The sequence below is a fragment of the Pectinophora gossypiella genome, chromosome 1 (genome assembly GCF_024362695.1).
Source record: "Pectinophora gossypiella chromosome 1, ilPecGoss1.1, whole genome shotgun sequence".
Lineage (NCBI taxonomy): Eukaryota > Metazoa > Arthropoda > Insecta > Lepidoptera > Gelechiidae > Pectinophora > Pectinophora gossypiella.
In genome coordinates this window covers 11,069,029-11,093,456 of record NC_065404.1, presented here as the reverse complement: position 1 = coordinate 11,093,456, position 24,428 = coordinate 11,069,029, and the positions used below count along the sequence as shown (strand labels likewise).

At 37.4% G+C, this 24,428-nt stretch overlaps 1 protein-coding gene across 3 annotated transcripts in view; it reads right to left on the bottom strand.

The window, feature by feature from the left end:
- The window catches only part of LOC126372232 (protein muscleblind), a 264,761-nt gene that overhangs the window by 213,240 nt on the left and 27,093 nt on the right, over positions 1–24,428 (bottom strand). For 2 of the 3 annotated variants that reach the window (XM_050018163.1, XM_050018081.1), the window contains exon 2: positions 15,984–16,041. The exons of the other annotated variant lie outside the window; for it this stretch is intronic. The gene's annotated coding sequence lies outside the window, so the exon portion shown is untranslated. The remainder of the gene's footprint in view (positions 1–15,983; positions 16,042–24,428) is intronic. 3 annotated transcript variants of the gene reach the window in all.

The window sequence follows — 24,428 nt, the reverse complement described above, 5'->3', positions numbered from 1 at the left end:
TGGAACTACTCTGCTAAAACTTCGAAACTAAGTGGAAACTGAGTTTTGTATTATTTTTAACGAACCGAAGCGCCTTCAGAATTCATTAGCTTCGAAAGTAGTGAGCAAAACTTCAGTTCCAATATATGCTTTCCTCATTCCGGCGAATAGTCCCCTATTCCGTCGGCTAAAAGCAATGTTGTGAAATAAACTTGCTACCGAAAATCAATAAAAGTTTTGCTATAAACAATTTAAGTATAAACTCTTATTTAACTTATATAAACATCTAGTTAAGCTGCGGCGTAGTAAACAGCTACGAGATTGGTCGTAGCACACGTAGGTATGCTACGAATGTTGGTACTACGTTTTAAATACCTCCCGTAAAGTTTATCTAGTAAAATTAAATGTCTTTTGTAGCCTTAGTTCCTTGTGTCGTACTTCGATACTTCATAGCGTAAGGTTTTCATACTGTTTTTCTGTTTGAATGACCCGTTATATTTATGTTCTCTAAAACCTGTTTATAGAGAAATGAAGATGACGACGAATGAGAAGACTGTAGGTACAGTCATGAGCAGTATAATGTACCCACTTTAGAACCCTGTCGCACTATCATATTTGACATTTAATGAGACTTACGGTTTAATTTGTAAAAAAACTTAATGTGACATGGTTTCAAAGTGTATACATATTAGTACCCGTGACCGTACGTAGTACTATACAAATACTGACCTATAGATCACCGTACAGCCGTAACCAATAGTTTAGAAGAGAAGCATGAAATTTCACACAAAGGTTTCTTTAGTGATGTAAGTGAACACTCATTTGGAAATTCCTAAAGGGTTTAATAAGGGGATGACAATTTGTATGAAGTCCACACGGACAAAGTCGCGGGCGGAAAGGCCCATATAAAACTGAAAATTATGACAGCGCTGTAGGGTAAAAAAAGTACTAATTCGACTCGGCTTCTCCTGCCTTGGTACTCTCTCCTTTTAAAGATAAATAATTAAGTACAATTACTCGTACAGAAAACGTATCTACATGCTTTACTTTTGTGTTGATTCTAGAATCTAGACTATCTGCGTAATAGTATTAATCGTATACTTAATTATTTATCTTTAAACAGAAATGTCATTCTGTGCAAGTTTATTTTCTAACTCCATGTATATTTAAAAGAATGTCTAAAAGCTGATTCCAAACCAACACAAATCAGTTTTGGTATTGCAAATATACAGACACAGAATATTCTGAATATCGACGGCGCCGAGCTTCGGTAGTGCAGGACTTATATTTGTTGAAGATTTTTTCGAATTGGCAGATCTAGGATTATACCTATTTGTTTTGCGTAAAATATATCAATTCCATTCCTAAGGTTTACCCAAGGTTTCCTGGAAGATTTTGTTGCATAGCAATTAGGCCGGCGCGGATTGTACTTCTGCTGTTATTTTTTTGTAAGTAATTGTTCTTTATATTGTGTTTATGTTCAACAAAGTGTTTTGAATTGAATTGTTTTACACCCGTGCTGGTGATAGGAACCTTCGAGAGCAGAGTGAGAGTCAAGCTTTCTTCCAACAGGACTACCACAGCTCTATTTGATAAGTTTTTATTTTCAAACTCAATTTTCTCCCAAATCAAGGAACAGAAGCAAGTGTACACTGTGCAAGTGGACATTTACACATCCATGATCTTAAAACTTGCCCCGTTCTATGAGCCGCTGATTAATTTTACTTGTGAGTACTGCGTTGACAGCTGTAATTGGCTTCTGTACAGAGCGACACAATTTAGGTGTTCATGTTTATGTGTTTTAATTGTATAGTCGACTGTGAACGGATTCGATCGTGTTTGCCCGTAAGCGTCTGTTGTAAACGTTGACAGTGTAGAGGAGTTCCATTCAAAAATATAAACAACACATATCACATATCTTACTAGCGTTATCTCGTATTCAAAGGGTCCGCTTACCTAATATTAAGATTGGACAGGTTCGGTTTTTTATAGAAGCGACTGCCTATTTGAATTTCCAACCCGCGATCGAAAAACCAGCCCAATACAAATCAAAATCAAAAATCATTTATTTCAGACATGATGGTCCATATTACATTAATTAATTAAAAATAAAATTAAAAACAAAACCAAAATTAAAATTACTAGTAGTTTTTGTTTGTCAGTAAATGCATCATACAACAATGGCGCATGTACTGACAGTCAAACCTAGTCGCAAACACGCTCAGGACGCTGCTGGGGCTGGCCCGCACCCTGCGCACCAATGATGTGCTGCGTTTCCGCATGATGGTATAGAAGCAGTCCATCCTTGCATCCGCAAACATCCCTGATGCGCTACAGAAACGAGGCAGCCCCACCAGCACCCGGAACGCGTTATTATATTGAACTCTCAGGGCGTTATACTGTTTACACAGGTTAAGTCACGTATCTCCAAAACGCATTTATTGGGAATGTGGGCATCCTCACAATGTTTTCAGGTGTTTATATATATTGTGGGAAAGACGATGTTTTCCTTCACCGCTGCCGCTGAGTTGAATATATATAAACAATATTAATCCAAAATATGCAAATTTGAAGAGCTCACTAAACGTGGCACCGCTCTAGCCTTATTCAAAGTGTTAATCTTCATCAGACATGAATCTATTGTTGTTCTTTAAGATTAAGATTCCCAGCGGCTAATATGAAAGTCAAACGTAAGTTAGCATAACCGCAGTGAGACACCCAAGATATAAAATGAAACATCGGTTCATTTAACTTCTAATCTGCATTTGGTAAAAGTGTAAGTCGTCCTGAAAATAAGTTTTTTTTTTATATATCATAACATAATTCTATGCTGTTCTGGGAGCAAATAAAAAACATAGAATACGTTCAGCTGCTTGTCTTCCCGGGCATGTCGTAAAAACCGACAGAGGGATTGCGTCCTCTAACATGATGGACTAATGTTATGGGCGATAGGCTGATCCCTTATCACCATAAAGTTCATCATATACATCTTAGGACTTCGTATCAACAGTGGCTGCAAGTTGTCTTTGATTACTTGTGGCTCTGCCCACCCCATTTGGGATTACGGGCGTGAGTTTATGTATGTATGTATGTATGTATCATAACATAATATAGCATCGTGTGTGATGGGGGGTGAGTTAACTCTTAGCTCGCGTTATCACGTTGCGGAACAAAGGCAACTTACTCTCCCTATTCATCCCCTCCAAATTAGTTAATTATATACTGTCCAAAACCCGTTAATAATTTTGAATTAAAAATACAATATTTTACAACTGTCTAGAAGGATTTAATAAAATTATTTTACTTTACACTACATAAAATATTTCCTAAAAAGTAACAGCGCATTTAGCACAGTAAACCTGGTACCTAAGTAGACTAAGTAATACATATTTATATTATTTTAGTCTATGCTTAACATTCTATTACATAAAAAGCTTCCTTGATTTATGAAATTGATTCCTAATACCAATTTTTCATAAAATTAAAAAAAAAAACTTAAACTAAATCAAGTAAAAACTATTTCATACGTGGTTTAAACTGTGAACCAGGATATCGTAAACGGGAATCCCCTTTTCCATCACGATTGTGCAGATCAGGCTCTATAAAGTTGTGCTAACGTTTCTAGAACAATTTTCAAAGGCTCATCTTTGAATGTAAATCTCTATGCTATGGCGCCAGCGAAATCGGTGTTGATTAGGGAAATCGTTGGGCGATGGCGTTAGCATATCCTATTAGCACTGCAAATGTTTAGAGATCCAATCGCCCGGGATAAGCCTTCACTCACTTAGATAACGCTCTGTTGCAATATTGCTAATAGCTATAGACGAATTTAGTAGCAAATCGTGTCACTTATAAAGCTAATTTGAGTGTGTAAAAAGGAAATTCATATAAATGAATGTCCGTTTAATTAACTAAAAAAATATATGAACTGATACCTAACTTTAAAACATACATTTAGAATATGCGAATTTAATAAACGTAACGACTGTATCTCATGAATACGAGGGTATTTAAACCCGTTATTAGGTAATATCAAAGGGGCACATTTTTCCGCAACTTTATGAAAACGTTTGGGTAGATTTATGAATAAAACCTTTCAGGGCGGATGCGGAGCCGCAATGTAATTTAAGGCGTATAGGAGAGCCGCAGCCTCCAAAATTAGACCGTTATCATTCCAGCCCTGTCGCCGCTGAGATCACCAGTTATATGGGCCAATACACCGAACGAACAGAATAAATTTGCTTTATATCAGACAGTTGACCTTCATATCCGATATTGTTGCCTTTATACACGGAAATATTTTGAAAATTGCGTCCGCTTCGTATTCGGGTCTCGCGGGGACACGATTTTTTCACTATTTTTATTTATTTGTGACGCTAAGCCGGCGCCGTATGAGAAAATTGGAATCGTTTAAAGTCACCGGAATGGAGGTTCTCGAAAGGGTTGTCTCACAGATTATACGAATAGCATATTGTGTATAATATGGCCATTGTTACGCAAAGGTGAATCCAATTTAGATTACCTATAGCTGGAACAATCCTAGAACCTATCTCACCGGAATCGGCAGTTTGATTCTGAATCCCATTACGAACTAAACTAATATTCACGACGTCGTAAAACTAAGAGAGCGTTAAATTGAATGAGCTTTAGTGTGGAATTTTATTTGTGTAGCGGGATGTGACGTTAAGAGCATCTTGCGTGACGTTTGTGCCTACAGTAAGGATGCGCCGACCGGCGGCGGGGGCAATGATATGGCACTGCACGTCAGCCGCACGGCACGCCGGCCATACGAGTAGTCGCGCTGCGGGGCGCCTCTTTGTCCCGACCTACCCTTTTGTGAGAAATTCCAATTAATACGTCATAGCTCCACAGAAATAAAAACTGTATCGATTTACGTTGCGAAATAGAAACAATACCACATCACTGTTGTTCGCCCATCGCCGTTTTTGAACTTCGAATTCGTGTTTTTCATTTAATGAGTTAAGTTTGAAGGCAATGAATGTTTCATTATTATTTGCGAGTTGTACAGCGTTTGTTAGTATTACAGTACATTGCGCGCTCATTGTCCGCTTTCATGCGTAATTCATGCCGAGTGCGCGACGCATTTCAAATGTAATTTCACACGCGGTCCGTTGGTCTGCTACAGCTACCTGTTAATATACAATGTACCTAACACTAGAGAAAATTGAGAAGAGCACGAAATGTAACCGCTCTTTGTTTAAACTTAAAGAAACGTAAAAAGCATAGGAAAGCATTTTTGAGTTTACCTCTTAAAAACTCGTCTTATTTCAACTACGCTGAAGTTTCTCACATGTTTGCTGATAAAGTAATCTTATCCCAACAAAAATATTTTCATGTTGCCAAGTCGAGATCATATCGATCGCAATGTCAAAAAGTTATCAGATCTCTTCTAACTATACAAACACTAAGTTCACAAACTCTACACGTTAGGCAAAACAGCAGACCAATGTTTGACTGCGTACCCTTTAAACACTTACCTAAGGCGTATGCAAGCGTTTTTATTGTTTGTGTAAGTACTAGTACTAGCTTAAATCCCAAATTACAGCCTTCTAAGACATCTGGAAGTACTTTATAATTATGATGATCGTGAGTCAGTGAGTCAGTCAGTGACTGCCAAAATCGGGGTTTTTTTACATATTAATAAATCTAAAGTATAATAGCTATGCATTTGAAACTTTATATGTTTAATAAGTTTACTAATGACAATATATCTTAAAAAATGGTTTATCTGATATAATCCAAAACCTGAGTTATGAGTGTTCAAAAATCGACGAAACGTTTCGAGAAAAGGTAGGTAATGCAACTACCCTTGCGCTTCGCTTGGCTCGTCTTGGCGGGGGCACTCCCGTGTCCCTAGATAGCGCGTTCTAAATATATTTTCAATAAAAATAGCTTCCCAAAGAAAATTCTTAAATGCAAATGCAATATTTCCAGCGCTGCTGTTTTGTGCTAAGAAGCTTAACAGAAAAGGATGTAAAATATGAAATCAATTGGAACAGACTTTTCCATTATTAAAGGAAGTCGGGAAGAAAGGACGCCGTGTCCTCGCTAATTAGAAGTCGCGAGTCGAATTTTCAATGTTCCTCCCCGTTTTACTAATGGTCGACTGAAATAAAAGTTTATATTTACTGTGCGTGGGTTCTTTCTTTTAAATGAATATTTATACTCTCTCCTCTTCACGTTATTCAACTCAAACTCAACACCAGCTAAACTTTTACGAGCATACTTTTTGTACGGGAGTTTTCTTTGACGTTTCTTATGGATGAGATTTTTTGTTCGACTAGATCTTCCGTTTGTTATCTATTTGTTTGGAAGGTCGATGGAGCGTCGCGTTAATAGCTATTGTTTGAGTTAATCTTAGTTTGGTATTATCAGTATTATGGGATTCGTGTTTGAGGCGGGTGTCGAGCGACAATGTCTCTGCGGCGGGAAATCATTTGTTAGCGCAGCAATAACGCGGAGGATTAGCAGCCGTCAGAAGGGCGCTCCGGGAAACTTCCCAATAAGCCTTCCGGTACCGAGACTCGCTTTACAAGAGTAATGATGCTTAATTTTAATGACACGTCGCTGGGCCAGCGTCACCGCCCCCCGCACACCCGCGCGCCCCGCCGCGCCCGCGCGTGACCCGACTGCCAACCGCCGCTGCTGATATTGGAAGACGACGAAAGTCGGACGATAAATTTAGTTATTACTTGTGAAAATAGACGGAAGGAGATCGCTAACTTGTCTGCGTGAGAAGATAATGGATCATTCCGAGGGATGTTTTTAGTTACTTTACGAAAAAGGTCCCGTTAAAAGCCCCCTTTATGTGAGGAGTTTTCAAATTGTAAGAGATGTGTTTCTGAAGATACCGCGTTTAATAAGAAAGAATGATACTTGGGAATTTTGCGGTCATAAGAAAAGTTTTGAATTATACCTAGTAGACCTACCATCGTAACTTTTCCAATCTTCGTAATTATTATACCGTTTCGTAGATACATATCTGGCGAACGGAAAACGTTTCTGGCGGAATGATTTATGTAGTGGGAATATTGATATTAACGAATATGTTTAATATTAAAAATTATTGGACAAATATGTGACTGGGTGAATTGTTTGGTTGTTGAAAATGGACGTTTTGTATGTAAATACAGTGGCTTGACAGAGCGGAAGGCGCCGCGGGGCAGGCCAGCTGACCGCGCTATCGACGAATATTATTTATATTACTCCGCAATCATCGCGAAAATGTTTGTTGATACAAACGACCAGATACCACGGCATTTTGTTTCATTGTTATTTTAGTTCCGAATACCGTAAAAATATTGTGAAAAACTGACTTGCAGTCTTTGAAACTAAGTAGTATGGTATTTGTCGGTATTTGTTAAAAGCAGTCAATCTTGCAATAAACGTCAATGAGAACGCACGCACGTCGTATTATTCATATACTTACTAGAAACTATGGTATAATACCAGGTATGCTCAAAACTGACAGCTAGCATTTCAAGGTTAGCCCAGCTGACGTCATCCCACCATAGGTTGTCATTTCTTAAAAAAATAAATTACCCACGTCTAATGTTTTTAATTTACTTAGCAAGGAAATTTTGTACTTTTAGTAAAAGATTTACGTACTGTTTTAATGATTTTTATATATGTGACAAGTAATAGTAAGTAATTAAATATATTCGACAGTAATTCATTTAATTTTCAATAATAAAATTTACGTCCTTGGGATTTTGGAGATACCAATTTAATGGTAACACTTACGTCATCAAGGGCTAGCAATGGCGGCTTGTCATAGGATTGAGCATACCTGGTCTTCTTATACCATGTTTGATACATACTTCAAGTACCTAGGTCTCATCCTCACGCGTGTGTGGCCACGCTGATTGAACCTACCGAGCTAGTCATCATCCCCCTAGCATTATCCGGTTTTTCACAGGGTCTGCTTACTTAACCTGAAGATTTGACAGTTCCGGATTTTTACAGAAGCGACGGCCTGTCTAACCTTCCAACCCGCGAAGGGAAAACCAGCCCAATACAGGTTAGGTCACATACCTCCGAAAATAAAGAAGAAGATTCGAACCTGCGACTTCAACGTGAGAGACAAACGCCCGATTGGCATAGTCAGAGGTACGATAAGCTGCAAAAATCAAATCAGTTTCTTGCAAAGTAATAAATTGACCTCCTGGTCTCATGTCGTTTCTGTATAAATTTCATAATTATGACAACTAATGGTTCATAATTTCACCACTGTTTACTAATGATACGCTGGGCTCAGTGACTGAACTTTTGCTCTTTGATTGTACCTAGTTACATCCATCGTAGGATGAATTAAGTACCCACACCTCACCGAGCTTTCTGTTAGACCAGCGTGATAGGCGGTGAGCCGTATCGCCGTCTATAACGGTTGAGCCAACTGCGTTAGTGAAAACTAGTAACTAATAAAATCTTTGAAATTGAATCAATTGATAGAATGTTGATGAAATCACTATATAATTATATTCGGGAGTTATTGTAATTCCTACTGTAGTAATATCTAATTAGCGCCTCTAATAACAAGCATACTAACTAAGCCAATATGGCAGAACAGTGCTTATTACACCAAAAATAATACTACAATAACTAGTTGGCGGAACTTGACTAGTTTTTGCCCGACAAAGTTACAATTTGGGTTAGTCCACTCCACTGGTTAGCTTCCCCTGAATTTACAACGAACAACTTGCGCTACACGGAACAAGCTTCCAGATATCCTAACTTTAAGTGGCCGAAGTAAAGAAAACAAAGCAGAGCTTAGTAACGAATGGGGGTGAGCTTTTTCTTCATTAACTAGAAAGTAGTTCCGAATGATGGAAATAAAACGAAAATAATAGAATCAGAATCTACATGGTGGCTTTACGATGCGATACCTAGTTTTTTTTGCGCTGGCTATCCTTCCTCTACTATAGACTGATAGAGCCTTTATCAAGAGGAGAATTCTTACTCATTTAGGCTAAAAGAAAAAAAAAATTGCAGTCCTGAATCAGGATAAAAACTAGAAGCTAAAATGTAGGCGGCAGTACTTTTGAGTGTTCCTAAATTTTGACAGTTCTGCATATTGTCTAATTAAAATTTGTAATAAAATGCTATTAAAATGTGGAGCAACGTGGACTGTATCCCCTCTGAAGGATAAGTTACGAAAAAGAAAGGCACGCATCAGAAAAAGGCTTTCTTCTTTCCGATCTTTACGGAGTAAATGTAACAGGACCATGGAAAATTCCACTTGATATTAATTTATAACAATGAGCTAATTATCCTCCTCAGTAATTGTAGTAATGTATATATATATATATTTTATTTATTTATTTATGTTTTTTCTCTTATTCTATTTTACTTTTTTGCGCGCTACACTGCAGCTGTACAAGTGTCCTCTGCCGAAGGTTGTCTGGAAGAGATCGCTCTTAGCGATAAGGCCGCCTTTGCCCACCTTAGAATAAGTTTACCCTGTAAATGTTTTGTGAATTTGTGTGCAATAAAGTGTTTTATTATTATTATTAATTGTTACAATGCCATTTGTACCCCGTACAAGTACGCATGGGTGTTAGTGACACCGTAAGGAGTAAGTACTGAGGGGAATGATTCAGACCACGATTATGAGTTCATATCAAGTGGAATTTCCTGTCGGAAAATTCATGAAAATTTTTAGAAAATTTTTTTTGAACAATTTTTAGTTTCATACTTTAGCGACGGAAAATTCCACTTGGTATCACCTCAGAATCATGGTCTGAAGCATCCCTCAAAGTTTTCGTTACGATATTACTAACACTCGGTATGCGTTTAGTCACGCCCATATTCACGCCGTATTCATATCGGGTTGGCCAGAGCCATAAACGATTACACTCTTGAGATCAAAATGTCTAGTTTTAATATTAAAATAATACTTAACTTAGTTATTATTAATAAGCGAGTAAATACGTTGTAACCGGCTATGGCTAGCCGTCGTTCTAATGACATTAATCGTGTAAACAGCATTAGTTTATTCCTCCGGGAAAATAAAACATGTTAATGCCTGGACGGAAGGTTATAAAATATAATTAATTAATGATATACCTACATACTGTGACCTATTTGTCATATTCAACGTGTAAAATAATAAAGTATCCGCGGTTGTACCTATATTTTTTACCCACTTTAAAAAAAGGAGGAGGTTCTCAATTCGTCGGGATCTTTTTTATTTTTTTATTAATAAAAGTAATAAAAAAACTGTAATCTTAAAAGCCTTTGACATTGACAATCACCGTATTCAGTATCTATATCTTTTTGACTTTGTCTTTTGTGATTTGACTTGCCATCGTAACGAAAGGATTTTCTAATATGCAAAAAAATATGTTGTATAATTATTATCATGTAACCTGTAACTTTTTCAGTTACTTCATATTCATTTATTAATTGAAAAGTTACAAGTGGTTAAGGTGTTAACATGGCAGTAGGTGCACGTGACGCCCTGCAAGGGCACAGCAATATAAAAAAACACAAGTTATATAGTAACATAGACAATTATGAAATAAACAAACAAATTAACCAAGTTAAGAAAAGTTAGGTAACAAAATTATTATACACATGTAAAATTATTATTACATGATAATATACAACACAATCTAAAATATTATACATTTTTTAAATTCTATTATTCAAAATAATGTAATAATATTCTTATATATAATTTAATGAATAATAGATTTTAAAAAATATATAATATTTTAGATTGTGTCGTATATTATCATATAATAATTTTACATGTGTATAATAATTTTGTTACTTAAGAACTTAAGTGCTTATCTTTGTCATTAAAAACTTCAATATTATAGTAACTTTTATTTAGTACGAACAATTTTAATTGTTCAACTTAACCCTTATTAAAACTTATTTTAAATCCTAACCCCATTGTTTTACTATCGTGTCAGGTAATTCTGGGCTCTACGAGATTAAAGATGACTACTAAATTAGCCAAGAGAGTTTATAGGGTTTGATCTAATACTCGTAGGAATCGAATCTATCTAAGTAAGCTTTTGGGCTGACAAAAGATATGTCTATTTTATATGAATCTTGTCACCAAAACAATAGAACAAGTAAGCTTTTCTCCTTCGTTTATCGAGTAAGTGTTGAGAATTACCTCAGCAACCTTGTCGTCAGGCTTATTATTTAGCCGCCAGAGGCCCCTTACATAGCTTATGTAACGACTACCGACGTATGTTAAGTATTAGCTAAGATAGTACAATAATGTTTCAATGATGTGGCCTAGTAAATATCGATAGAGTCTGTATAAGGGTGTATTTATCGGCGACAGGGGCCGATATTCGACTTGTCTTTTCGCCATTTAAGGCACGCTGATGTGTTTATTCAATTTGTTGCCTCGGAAATATTGTTACCTGCCGCCGCTTCGCTCGTTTATTTTGCGACAACCCTTGTCTTACTATTGCTTACATGTTGCCTTGTGACTGTGGCTGAAAAATAGGAAGTGGATATGTTTTTTTTGACGTGACTTATTGTAGATGCCGCAGATGGCATCAACTACTTGGCCAGTGGTTATGATGTACATTGACATAAAATAAAGAATAACGGGAACTCTCCGCCCCGCACCTGCTCGTATCAAGCGCCGACTTCACCCCCTCTGGGTCTAATTTAAGTTTTAAATGGTCGTAATCCACTAAGAAGTAAGGAGGAGAACGCACGGATTGTGTCTCGCTCGCAATTACGAGTTAGGCTGCGTTTCCACTGATGCGGAGCTGTGCGGAGATTTGCTGGAATCGACCAATCACCGTGAGGGAGAGAGTGACAGAGCGTCTTCGTTTTTCACTCTCTCGAACGCTGTGATTAATCAAATCCGCACATCTCCGCTCTTGTCTGCTCATCTCTGCATCAGCGGAAACCCGGATTTAGGCGGCATACATACGATAAGAATTATTTTTTTGTATGGAAAGTCCAGGGTGTGACATTGGTACGGTTATTTTTTAAGGCCACTATTCACCATGACACCATGGTGGTGCGACCATAGTTGTATAAAAGGTACCTGTTCACACAGTTGTGGGGCACAGCTTAAAATCAGCGTTGTGGCACTCCCTCAATGTCGGAGTATCACAACATTTTGCTGAGCTGATGTCCCTTTTTAGAGATAATAGGGTTTAAATTTGTTATTTTGTTCACTCCTGGGCACCCTCAGGCATGTTGCCTTAAATTTTGTACCGGGTGAGAACCCTCAGCGCTCCCCATTTGTCCGGCCAAGTAGTTAATGCCATCTGCGGCAAATCTACAATAAGTCACGTCAACAAATATTCACTTCTCTATTCTGTGTCTAACCTACCTACTTATTTCTAAAATAAATGATTTTCTTTCTTTCCCTTCTGTACTTCACCTGGTTGCGTAACCAATTTGTAACCGACAAACAAATCCCGAGTAATATCTAATAACCAGAATCATATGGCGCAACCATGATATCGTAGTAAGATAGAGACAACGTTCCTTAACCTACTTTTTTGAGGGCAGTAAAAAAAATAAAAAAAGACTGTTCTTATTTTCTCGCTACTAAAGGCGACGTCTCCTCAGATGTTCGCAGGGTCACGTATGCTGTCGTCTAATACAATTTGTTCAGACGATCGCACGGGGAATGCAAATACACAGGCACTTCATATCACGCAACGATTATGCGCAATTTGTAGCTCCAACATGAGGGAAATAATGATCGTTTATTGAGTTTAGTCTTAAATAAACTTTTAATTTATTTAAATGACGTAGATTTCTACGGAAATGAGGAGCGATGATTTCTAAACAAATTTTAAACGTTTTTAGATTAATAAATTGTTATTAATATAAAAACAAGTACTATTTTCTGACTATTCCCATTGTAACTTTGTTCGGGTATGTAATCGCGATACTCATAGCGCCATCTAGCGTCACTGTCAAGAACTGATTTATTAAAGTTATGTTTGGTTAGAGAATATTATGCATGTAGCCACTAGCGGTCAGTAAGCTCTATATTAGTTTAAATAACAAATATTTACTCATAAAGCCCGCGGGCTCGATATTAATCATAAGGCCACGGCCGGGCCCGGCTAGTCGGCCACCTAAGCCCAACCACAAGTTGTTTGTTCACGCGTGTATAATGTTGTTTACATCGATATTGCACTCGAATTATTAGGTCTTGGCGGCGTTCACCCACAGAGCAAACTCATGAATAATAGCCGTGAATATAGTAAAGTACCACACGATGTGCACGGGCCAGGGATTATCGGAATTTATGAGACACGTATTCCATGTGACGCACCTCAACCCTGTGCGCGTGGGGGACGCCCCAAGAAAAATATTGTGGCCGAAGAGCTTAAATATTGATGGATTTATGAACGCTCTTAAAATTATGACAGACTTGAGCCACCGGCAACTTTATTGAACCTTATCGCGCCTGGATTTATTGGAGGCTGTATCAGTTTTGGGGGAATCATTTTGTTGTTTTCGCCCTCGCGATAAATATGAGAAAGATGTTGCGGCACGCGCCGCGACGTGCCGCGCTCGAGTCGTCACGTGTCTTCCTATCGGGAAATGATTCGTATTTTATCTGTTATTACAACGTTTGTAAACGCAGTATTGTTGCGACGGAAAAGACTACTTGGGCTCTCGTATAAACTTATTGCCGCTATAAAAACTGCGCCGCGAGCTCCAGCCGCCATTGTACATTCATACGTCTGAGGAACTCGGAAAGAAAATATTTTCTGAAAGAGTACTCCCAAACTAAATCATTTGAAGGAATATAAGTTGCAGGAGTTGCAAGTAACAGACAGATGGCGCAAGTTGAGGTGCGAATAAAGTTTGAGTGGAAAAACTTATTCGTACTCCGCAAATCCTACCGCGAGTCTGCACCCCCGGGGCACCTTTAACAATTTGTAAGTTATTTATTGCTGCAAAGAAATATCATTAACCCTTGCTAACGTAACTACCACTTGCAGTTATACTGTTTATATTAATTGTTTTGGTGTTGACTTATGAACTTTATGAAAAAGACACGTTGCTTTACTTAGGTACCTAAGTAATTTGATAAAATAAACAAGTCATCTTTACTTATTTAACATCAAAGTACAAGATATGTTATTTTGATTTAAAAGCTAAGCTAACAATATGTTTATCTAAACGATTTGTGTAATCCGTAGCTATCGGAAAATAATATTGTTTCGAACAAAGTTACTCATAACAGCCATTACTTATAAAAACTAAGTTAACATGCAAATCCGCGTTCATCCCGACAGTTTAGGGGTTCTTAGAGTGTTTAATTTCAAACTTAAACCCACACCTCGGTAGCAGTTTTCAGTTTTCATTTAGGGCCATATCTTACTAGGACGCCATGGTGGCACCACCACGGTTGAGCCACCAAGAATTGTATAGTGTGAGTTGACAGTTGGCGTTTTATAAGTTGCGAGGTGAACTTGCCTTTATACTTACAACTGCATACCATGGTATCCCAGTCATATACAGCCCTTAGGAAGCTATATTTATTTAAATGTTAAGTACTAACCTAAGAATCAACTGTGAAGGAATTAAAGTTTAGAAAGTAGGTAGTATTTCAACATTTCGATTGAATTACTTTTAAATTATTTTAAACACAATATCGCACTCCCTTCTTAATTGCTAACAAACAAACTTTCAATCGCTTGTGTAAATATTATACTTTAGACATTCAATAGTTAAATATTTTACAGTATTATTTTGTAGTTTTTATTTCAGCTTTCATGTCTGACTATTCAGAAATGTTTTAGATTTATTGAAATTTAAAAAAAAAAAAACAATAAAAATGTAGTAAGAGAATTGTACTGACTGCTTGTATAGACGTGAATTATTGTAGGTTTGCCGCAGATCGCCGATTTGACTGAGACGTCTGCTAAAGAATCCTTAGAAGCACACCTAGTACAAAATTCATGGACGTCAAGTGAACGTTTTACTTGAGATTAATCAAATATGCAAAATGTAAAAAGTTATAGCAACTTGGTTAGGCAAGGTAAAGTCTGTTAACAAAATAGGTTTAGCCGCGGCCAAGGCAATCTGATTAAGTTAAATAATTCCAGTTAAACTTTTGAACGGTACTTGTTAAGAGGAGAATTTGTGAGTCGTAAAATTTAATCGCTCCAGTTGTGAGTCCTTGTCTAAAGACAACGTCCAAGGTTTAATGCTGTAATGAAAAACTGTTGGTTACTTCCAGAACTTACTGGAAGTGCCTTAAATTAACTCTTAGGAGACTGTGGATGTCGCATATAGGAACTAAAATGGAATTTACTTGCGTAAATAAAGTATTTACTTATGGTCGATCTTTATCTTATTATTAACAAAAAAAATCGTAGCGAATACTTTGAGGAATGATTCAGGCCATGATTCTGAGTTGATATTAAGGAATTTTCCGTCGCAAAAGTATGGAACGGAAAATTATTTCAAAATACACTAAAATATTCATGAATTTTGCTACAGGAAAATCCACTTGATATAAATTCAGAATAATGAACTGAATCATACCCCTCAGTGTTTGTTATGATGTCACTTACACCCTGTCCAATTATTTACAAGTAGCCATAGAAGTACTGAATACTGAACGGAAGGCGATTGGGGCAACCACCGTTCTACACGCCCTATCTATGGAGTAATGGCGATAACTCCACCGACAAGAGCGCAGCTCTTAAATATAGAGAGAGAGAGCCATAGAAGTAGATAGCGGAATTTTCTATCGTAAAAGTATAGAATTCAAAATAATTTAAAAAACGCAAAAGTACATGAATTTTGCAACGGAAAATTCCACTTGATATGAACTCAGAATCATGGTCTGAATCATTCCCCTCAGTATTCGTTACGATGTCACTAACATCCTGTATTTAGGCTTTTCTACAGCTTTTTTTCTTGAATCTGTGCTATTCGTTTATTACCCGACTGCGCCAGAATATATGGCAAAATAGAGTGATATAACATTCAAATAAAAAAAAATGTTGTAATAGACTTACCTGTGAGATGGAAAACGAATAACTCGATAACTATAATTATTTACAGTCTGTAATTTACCTGTGAAAGAGAAAAATAATTATTAGATAAACGAAAGTAGGTACCAAATTTTTCTTATTAGTTTATAATTTACACTGTACGCAAAACAAATATAATAATAATGGTATCAAAATATAACTTAGTCTAAAATAATTTGCAAATAAAGTGAAATGCGTTTTTAAATTCATATTGAATTAGCTACCTAGTTGAGAAAAAAATTATAACCTTCTTTTTTTGGAAGTCGGTAAAAAATTTAAGCGACGCCTTCCGCGACAAATTCTACTACTAAAATTCTTGTTAATTACGAAATTCTGATTACTAAATAAAGACAAATCACTAACGTAAAACATTTTCCTTTTTCAATTTAACATATTTTGAATTTTAATCAAGAAAAACGTAATAATAAGTCCGAGATTTTATCACATTTTCTATGACGTCACAATGTGTTTGTTCATACAAGTTCCATAGTCGTTTCGTGTTTTGACGTTTAGTAAAAAGTAACTGATTTGACTAGTTCGAAACTAGCCTGATCTGACGGTGTTCTTATTTGCGTATAGTCGTTATTACGGGATAGGAATTAGAAAAAAAATGTTATCAGATAGGTACTCGAATATAAGGTAGGACACAAAGATTGCCGCAAAAAATCACGTCATACCTCGAGTGATGGATGTGAGGGTATAGAATACGTGTTGGCTTATTACGACCAGTTACATTTTTCTCGCAAAATCGGTCTCCTACTCTTGACGTTCCATTATTTTACAAGATGAATTTTGATGTAGTATCTCGGGTTCTTGATATAACGTGTTTTTAGGGTTCCGAATCCAAATTGGAGATGTCCTTAGAAAAGGTTCAATACGATCTACTCTGAACCGGCGTGCGTGTATGAAGCGATTGATGAATGTGGAGGAAGCAAGAGAAGTGTGTCAGGATCGAAGTAAATGGAATTCTATAGTCTCTGCTTACCCCGGTGGGAAATAGGCGTGAGTTTATGTATGTATGTATGTTAGGTTAGGTTAGGTTATCGGTCCTCTGAAGCTATAAAAAATCAAACTTCCAAAGGCAGCCGTTTTAGGCTTATTTTTCATACATACGTATAGAAACTCACGCCTATTTCCCACCGGGGTAAGCAGAGACTATAGAATTCCATTTGCTACGATCCTGACACACTTCTCTTGCTTCCTCTACATTCATCAATCGCTTCATACACGCACGCCGGTTCAGAGTAAATCGTACTAAACCTTTTCTAAGGACATCTTCAATTTGGTCAATGTAAGTCCCTCTAGGTCTTCTTTTGCCAGCCCCACCATCAACTTTCGCTTTATATACCTCTTTCGCAATTCGCAATTCTATTATCCTTTATCCGCTCTACGGGACACGTGTCCATACCAACCTAACATTCCCTTCTGAATCTTAGTCACTACATCATCTTTTACACCACATCTCATCATTTTTCATACCTTTCGTAGGGGATCAAACGTTATGGGGTACTTCTCATAGACATAGAATCATTGAATTTGGCAAAAAGGAAGTGCTTCCAGCAAAAGACAAAACGTAAAGGCAAAAACCGAAAAAAAAAAACGTTAATTTGCTATTCCATCTCAATAAAACATGTTTTTGCGGTTACAAACTTATCTGCAGTTGGTAAACTAATCGCGACCTATGTCGATGTATAGAGACAATCATTTTTCAATGGCAAATTCATAGTGTCCCTTAGGAACCCTCGGTGCGCGAGTCGTATTCGCACTTGACTGGCTTTTTTTTTGTTTGATTTTTTTGGGAAAGTAAAGAAAATGTTTGTGGGCAGTATTGCGTAGGTGACTAGATACAAAATAAACTAAGATATATAAGCCATGTATACCAACAAAATCTTCAGAAACTTGGTTTAAAAGTGATTAATCAAAATTCGTGATTTTAGAAATATGATGTACTTAATGAACGTCTTAAGTTATTAGATTATGCAAACACAGTATTAGAAGTTACAAGCTACAAAAAATTTATTTATTTATTACACAAATGACCAACAGTTTGTAAAACAAAACAATCTTATGAATAGCAACAGAAAGCCAAATACGGGATCTCACCAATACAATGTGTTATGTTTTATGAGAATGATTTGTATTATTACTTAATTGAAACGCAGATTACTTCGATATGCACTATATTTTCCAAAATATCAAATTACAACGATTAGCGAAACCTTGTGCGTAAGAAGATCGGAAGAAGAGGGACGGAAAGCGAGACGGCAATATATGACAGTGACAATTACGTTTAGAAATTTAGTTACAATACTAAATAGAATTGCTGTAATAACAAGAAAAATACAATCTTTTACTCGCTCTCATCATGTATCCAGATTACTCTAAAAACAAAATAAAAAAATACAAAGTGTTGTTTCATTATTTACCGCCAAACTTTCATAAACAGAAATAGGAAATAATATACTCTGATCGGAACAGATAAAAGGATAGGTGAAGTATAAAAGTTGGTAGGAAGTGAGTCTAAGTTTTAGGCGGCGTGGCGTGGCGGGACCGAGCGATAATGGTGCGTCACTCAGCTACACTGGATGCTACAGATTTACATCCTTGTGATTTATCACTTCTTCATAGAGAGGGGAAAAAATGTACAGGAAAATCCTGGAAGCTAAGAAGCCTGAGGTAGACCGCCGATTATGACACGCCGAAAATTACACGCTTGATAATGGAAAGTTTTTTTTGATGACATTTGAAGTCTGTTTGGTTTTGGCATAGACTAACGAATAATAATAATACGTATAGAACGGCAACTGTTCGCTCCCCACCAGCGGCTGAGCTAGGTTTATCTCCCCCCTCCCCCGCCCCTCGGTCTTAGTTTAGTCTTTAATCGTATGGGCGTCAGACGTCACACACGATGCGCGCGTACAATAACGTCAATGTGTAGTGTCTGTGTAAAACGAGGTGTTTTGTATAGTGTCCGAAGTGTGGTTTTGGGCTAGCTATTTTGGACTTAGTCTATCTTATTGCCATAGAAGATCATCAACACCAACCATTCACTCTAAGAAATGTGTTTCAAAGTATTGACTGTCAAATGATTTATTTCCAAAGAACTACTTGACACTAGCTAACATAACATTGAGTACTCGTATAGAGATCCGATTTAAGTTCCGATAGAGTTATTACTGCTTAATAAATAAATCAAACTTGTGCCTCGACTTTTCCTAGCTAGATATAACTCTTTGCGAAACTTTTATCCTCTTACGTGTTTGTCAGTTACCATGAATCTCTACCTGAAATTTCCGCAACGTTCAATATCAGCATCCAATATTTAAAGTGAACCACTATTTCAACATGTATATTCTGAAAATTCAGACGTGAATACCGAGTGGAGGACCGACTGCGCGATATGTTTCACTCGGAACAAAATAGAAAAGGATATTGAATCGAAAAGAGAGCACGTTAAGAACATGTCATCTTATCAACCTTCTGTCTACGTGTTGCTTTGCGCTCAGAATGCGATTTTGCTAAGGAAACACATCGCTGAAAGCAATGTACTCTAGACTCGGGAAACGTCTATAAAATTATTCAGTATGTGTCGCAAAAAAAGGAAAAAGGTCATCCTTTTATCTCACAATTTGCAATTTGAATACGCAGACAAATTAATCCAGAAAAAAATAACCAAAAGAATACAAAGCGGCGCGGAACAAACGGTCAGCCGAAATATGCGGCAGAGGATTCCGTTACACCGCCCGCCGTATTATGCGGGCACGTGGCTAACTCGACTTTATCACTGAGTTACTTTTTCATCGCGCGCATATGAACATGTAGCCAGCTTAATATATAATGCAGAAGGTGTTAACAAAATTATTTAATTTATAGCGTCCGACCAGCCAGGTCGCAACCAACCGGCTTCGGATTACCACAGGCTAAATAGCGTTAGCGTCACCGCAGACACGCGACTCGAGTATGTGCCTCTTTACTATTCAAGCCGTGTTGTTCAATTTCAAAGGTGGCGTTTGTTATTCCCTAACAAAGAAAATCACGCAACGCATTCGTACAAAAACAAGAAATGTTCAGTAACTAATTTTCGTTCCTAGTCTCCAGTGAATACCCGTGGACGTGTGGAAAATATTATCAGCGGCATCTCGACATCTTTTGGCTCGTTGGGAGATAATAACCTGTCTTGTTCCCGTTGTGCTCGTCAACCGTCTCCCGTCTTTATTTCTCGGTTCGGCGGCGGAGAGGGACGGCTGTATGTCGTTTTGTCACAAACGCATCATTTGTACTGTTTGCCAGACCGTTATTGAGCTTGTTTTTGGCAAACTAGCTGGCTGCGCCTCCCCTGCTCCGCTCAAATGAAAGAGCGTCGTGTTCGACTCGAGAATTGGTTGCCTTCATTACAATTAACGGACTGTGTTTGTGCGTCTGGCAACACTGCTATTTAGACTAATTAACCGAGCGTTGTGACTGCTGTGATCGCACACTGCGCTGCAAAAACATTAAGCTCCCACTTCCACGTCTGTAGTTTAACTTTTGTATATCGTTAACAAATTCTGGAGTTGCTTCCAGTTTGTCTATTTCGAAATTTTGACTTTATAGTATCTGGAGAAAGTTTTCAATTTGCGAATGACTCTGGGAATGCGGTTCATTATTTTTGTTTATAAAGCTCCCCAGATATGTGGAAGGAATAACTGAAATAAATAAGCACCGGCTAAATTTATTTTGTAGCTCAATTTGCGATGAAAATGCGACCCTCCCCCACAGCCAAATGTATATTAATGTGCCTCCCGAACCACAACAGTAATATTGTTTTCTTTTTATACCCGGCGACTTCGAAAGCTTTTACTAGTGTCAACTGTTACGTTGCCTTTTACGACATCAAGTACGTAATGTCATTATACATAGACGTGAACAAAGACAGCGCTCAAAGGGATTCGCTTCGAAAAATATACAGTTGGTAGGAAATCTCATCTAACGACTGAATATCGTGAGTCGAAAATAGAACGCCGACTTGGTAAAAGCTGTTTGTACTTTAAGATGACATAGCATTATGATAGAAATAAATTATGCATTATTTTCAGAACCATCAATTTTGTAAGGTTATGTTAATGTGAGACGTTAACTTATGGCTCCATTCTGTTTTTTGTCCAAATAAGGCCGGTCACATACATTCGGAATTCCGTTTCGGAATTTCGATTCGAAATATCGATTCGTAATATCGAACGCATTTAATCCGTACAACATCCATGAATCAACCACATACTTACAGTTTTTTCCGTTCGAAATTTAATCTGATTGGGAATTCCGTATGATGGCTTATGCCTGCCATTGCATTTCGAACGGAAATAAACGTATGTGTGTGATATATTAACGGAATCCCGAAACAGTATTTCGAATCGAAATTCCGAAACGGAATTCCGAATGTATGTGACCGGCCTAACACGTCAACTTTATAAGTTTACTATACGACAATACATCACACAATTCATCATCTTCACACAATAAATCGAATATTTTTTTCTATTATCATCATCATCATCTCCCTAGCATTATCCCATTTTTCACAGGGTCCGCTTACATAACCTGAAGATTTGACAGGTCCGATTTTTTACAGAAGCGACTGTTTGTCTGATCTTCCAACCCGCGAAGGGAAAACCAGCCCAATACATTACGTCACATACTTCCGAAAAGGCATTTCTCGGGAATGTGGGTTTCCTCACGATATTTTCCTTCACCGCTGAGCACGTGATAATCATTTATGATCCAAACATTAATTCGAAAATTAATTCGACAATCATTGGTTTGGTTTAATTGGTTCATTGGAAGCGACGTTGGTGAATGTCGGTGTACGGACAAACCAAAGTTGGTTTTTGTTGCACCGTCAATTGTAAAAAAATGTATTAAGTACTGTACTTATTTTTAATAATAAATAAATAATAATAAGCTTGTGCTGAATTCGAACCTGCGACCTCAAACTGATAGCCAAGCGTTCTACCAACTGGGCTGGGGCTGGGGAATACATTACACAATTTATTAACGTCTGTATAGAGTTTTTTGGATGAACAGAGCCACAGGTAATCACTTCGTATTTGAGTTATAAAACATATACGAATATTATGCAATTCCAACAATATTACATACGGGTCAAATTAATAACCTCCTTCTTTTGTGAAGTCGGTTAATAAAATCAATATGATGATAAGCGTATGTCCAGGAGCTAGCCAAGTTTCAAACAATTATGACAATCGACAGTGACAGTGATAAAAATATAATATTATTTATTTATTTATTAAAAATAAGTACAGTACTATGGGATCGATATGTCGCCTTATGTTAATTCCATACATTTTTATCAATACTCTATAATCACTTTTTGTCCGGCCAAGTAGATAATGCCATCTGCGGCAAATCTACAATAAGTCACCTTAAAAAAGAAAACAATAATCACTGTCGTCACTTACATAGTGAAGAAGCCCACATTCCCGAGAAATGTATTTTCGGAGCTATGTCACCTAACCTGTTTTGGGCTGGTTTTCCCTTTGCGCATTGGAAGGTCAGACATGCAGTCACTTCTGTAAAAAATCGGACCTGTCAAATCTACAGGTTACGTAGACGGACCCTGTGAATAACGGGAGATGACGATGACTCGATAATCACTATCAGTGGCGATTGTCATAATCGTTTACAAGTTGACTACGACGTCAATCCATCGTCAGTCATCTAAGAGTGAGCACAATCCCTTTGAATTTCGACCATCTTTGAACTAAGATTACCGGAGAAACCTCTCGGCCTACATCTTTAATGTTAGAAAGCTCAAAAGTAATATTCTGAGAAACATCCTCCATTTATTTAAACGGAAAATCCTTAATTTGATACCGAAACAAAATCAAAACGCAAGCGTTAATTCCTTTAGGGTAATTCTCCGAAAAATAATCTGAGAATTTTATAAACAAAGCAGATGAGACGGTAATACCTTGAGCCGTCCGACGGTCCGGTGATGACGCAAGAATTTTATTACCTCGCCCGCCCCACCGCGCTAGGTTCCGTTTCAAGAGGATTAACTTGTAATCCCACAGGAGCACCAATATCATTCATTAGAATGCTATTCCCAGCTTTATTATGTCTGACATAATGTTTTTGTCAGCGGTCGGGAATGGTTTTAAATTACATTTTTAAAGTGATTCATATGGTAAGTAAATGAGTTGTGGACGGGTGGGCGCGACATAGCGTAGGTAACTGTATATCTGGCATATCTGGATTGCAAGGGTTAGTCTTGCTATTTCTTTTTATTATGGATACGTTTTAAAATCGCATAAAGTACAGCTGATTGCTTGGAAATTTCACATGAAAAATAAATATTGGACAAGGTGGGCTGAACGTTACGTCAATCTTGGTTGCCTATTACAAAAAATATATGTATATTTGAAAACTACAAATACCCACTTAATTTGAACTGAAACTTTGAAAAACAATTCGCTTATATTTACTATTTTATCTGTATTTTAAAACACCAACATCCAATTTAAAAGGTTTTTCACTGACCAAGTCCAAAAATCAGAGATATAAATCGCAATCGATTATTCGTAGAACATAACACCTTGAATAATACTTTCACAACAGATACACATACATTAAGGGTGTGGAGGCGGGGGCTGCGATGAGCCATGGTATTAAATCTAGATTACCGTTTGGCGTTTCCACCCGGCTGGATAATCAACGGGACTATATTAAAGCTATCAGTCACTTGACGCATGACAATACCGCGGGTGACGTCACGCCGCGCACTCGCAATCGCATCATACGTAAATTGTCGACCATCGTCGTGACAATTACGAATTTACATGAGTTATGAAATGGCCCCGCATGAAATATGAATCACTTTTTTCGCTGATTTGTTTCGTCTACGCTCTCGTTGTTTTCTAAAAAATGATACTGTAAATGCAGTCCGAATATCGTCCGATCCAATCCAATTTGCGTGTAGTAAATGTTTTGTGTTCGCATTGGTGACTGAATTTTCAAAATACGTAGTACACGTTCTATACTGAAGTATTCGGGGAAATTCGGTTCAGTCTGAAACAAAAGCGATGTCCTGAGCGAGTTGTTACTCATATCGAATTTGTGCATGCAAATCTACGCACACCTTAGTCTTGTTTTACCTAACTAAAAAGGTATTCACCTTGATGGTGTGTATCGAGAGTTTTTGTATTTGGAATGGTTTGGGCAAGGCGACCACCATAAAATATGATTAGTGGTCAGAGCCATCGTCCGTGGCGCCGACGCCAATCGCAAACATGGCCGACCTAGTCAAACACGCCGGCCGTTGGGAAAAACGGATCGGCGATTAACAAATATTATTTCAGCAAATCCTTATGAATACACGAATATCGTAGATGTGAAATATATATTGACCAAAATTGTGAACAAGTTACAATTATC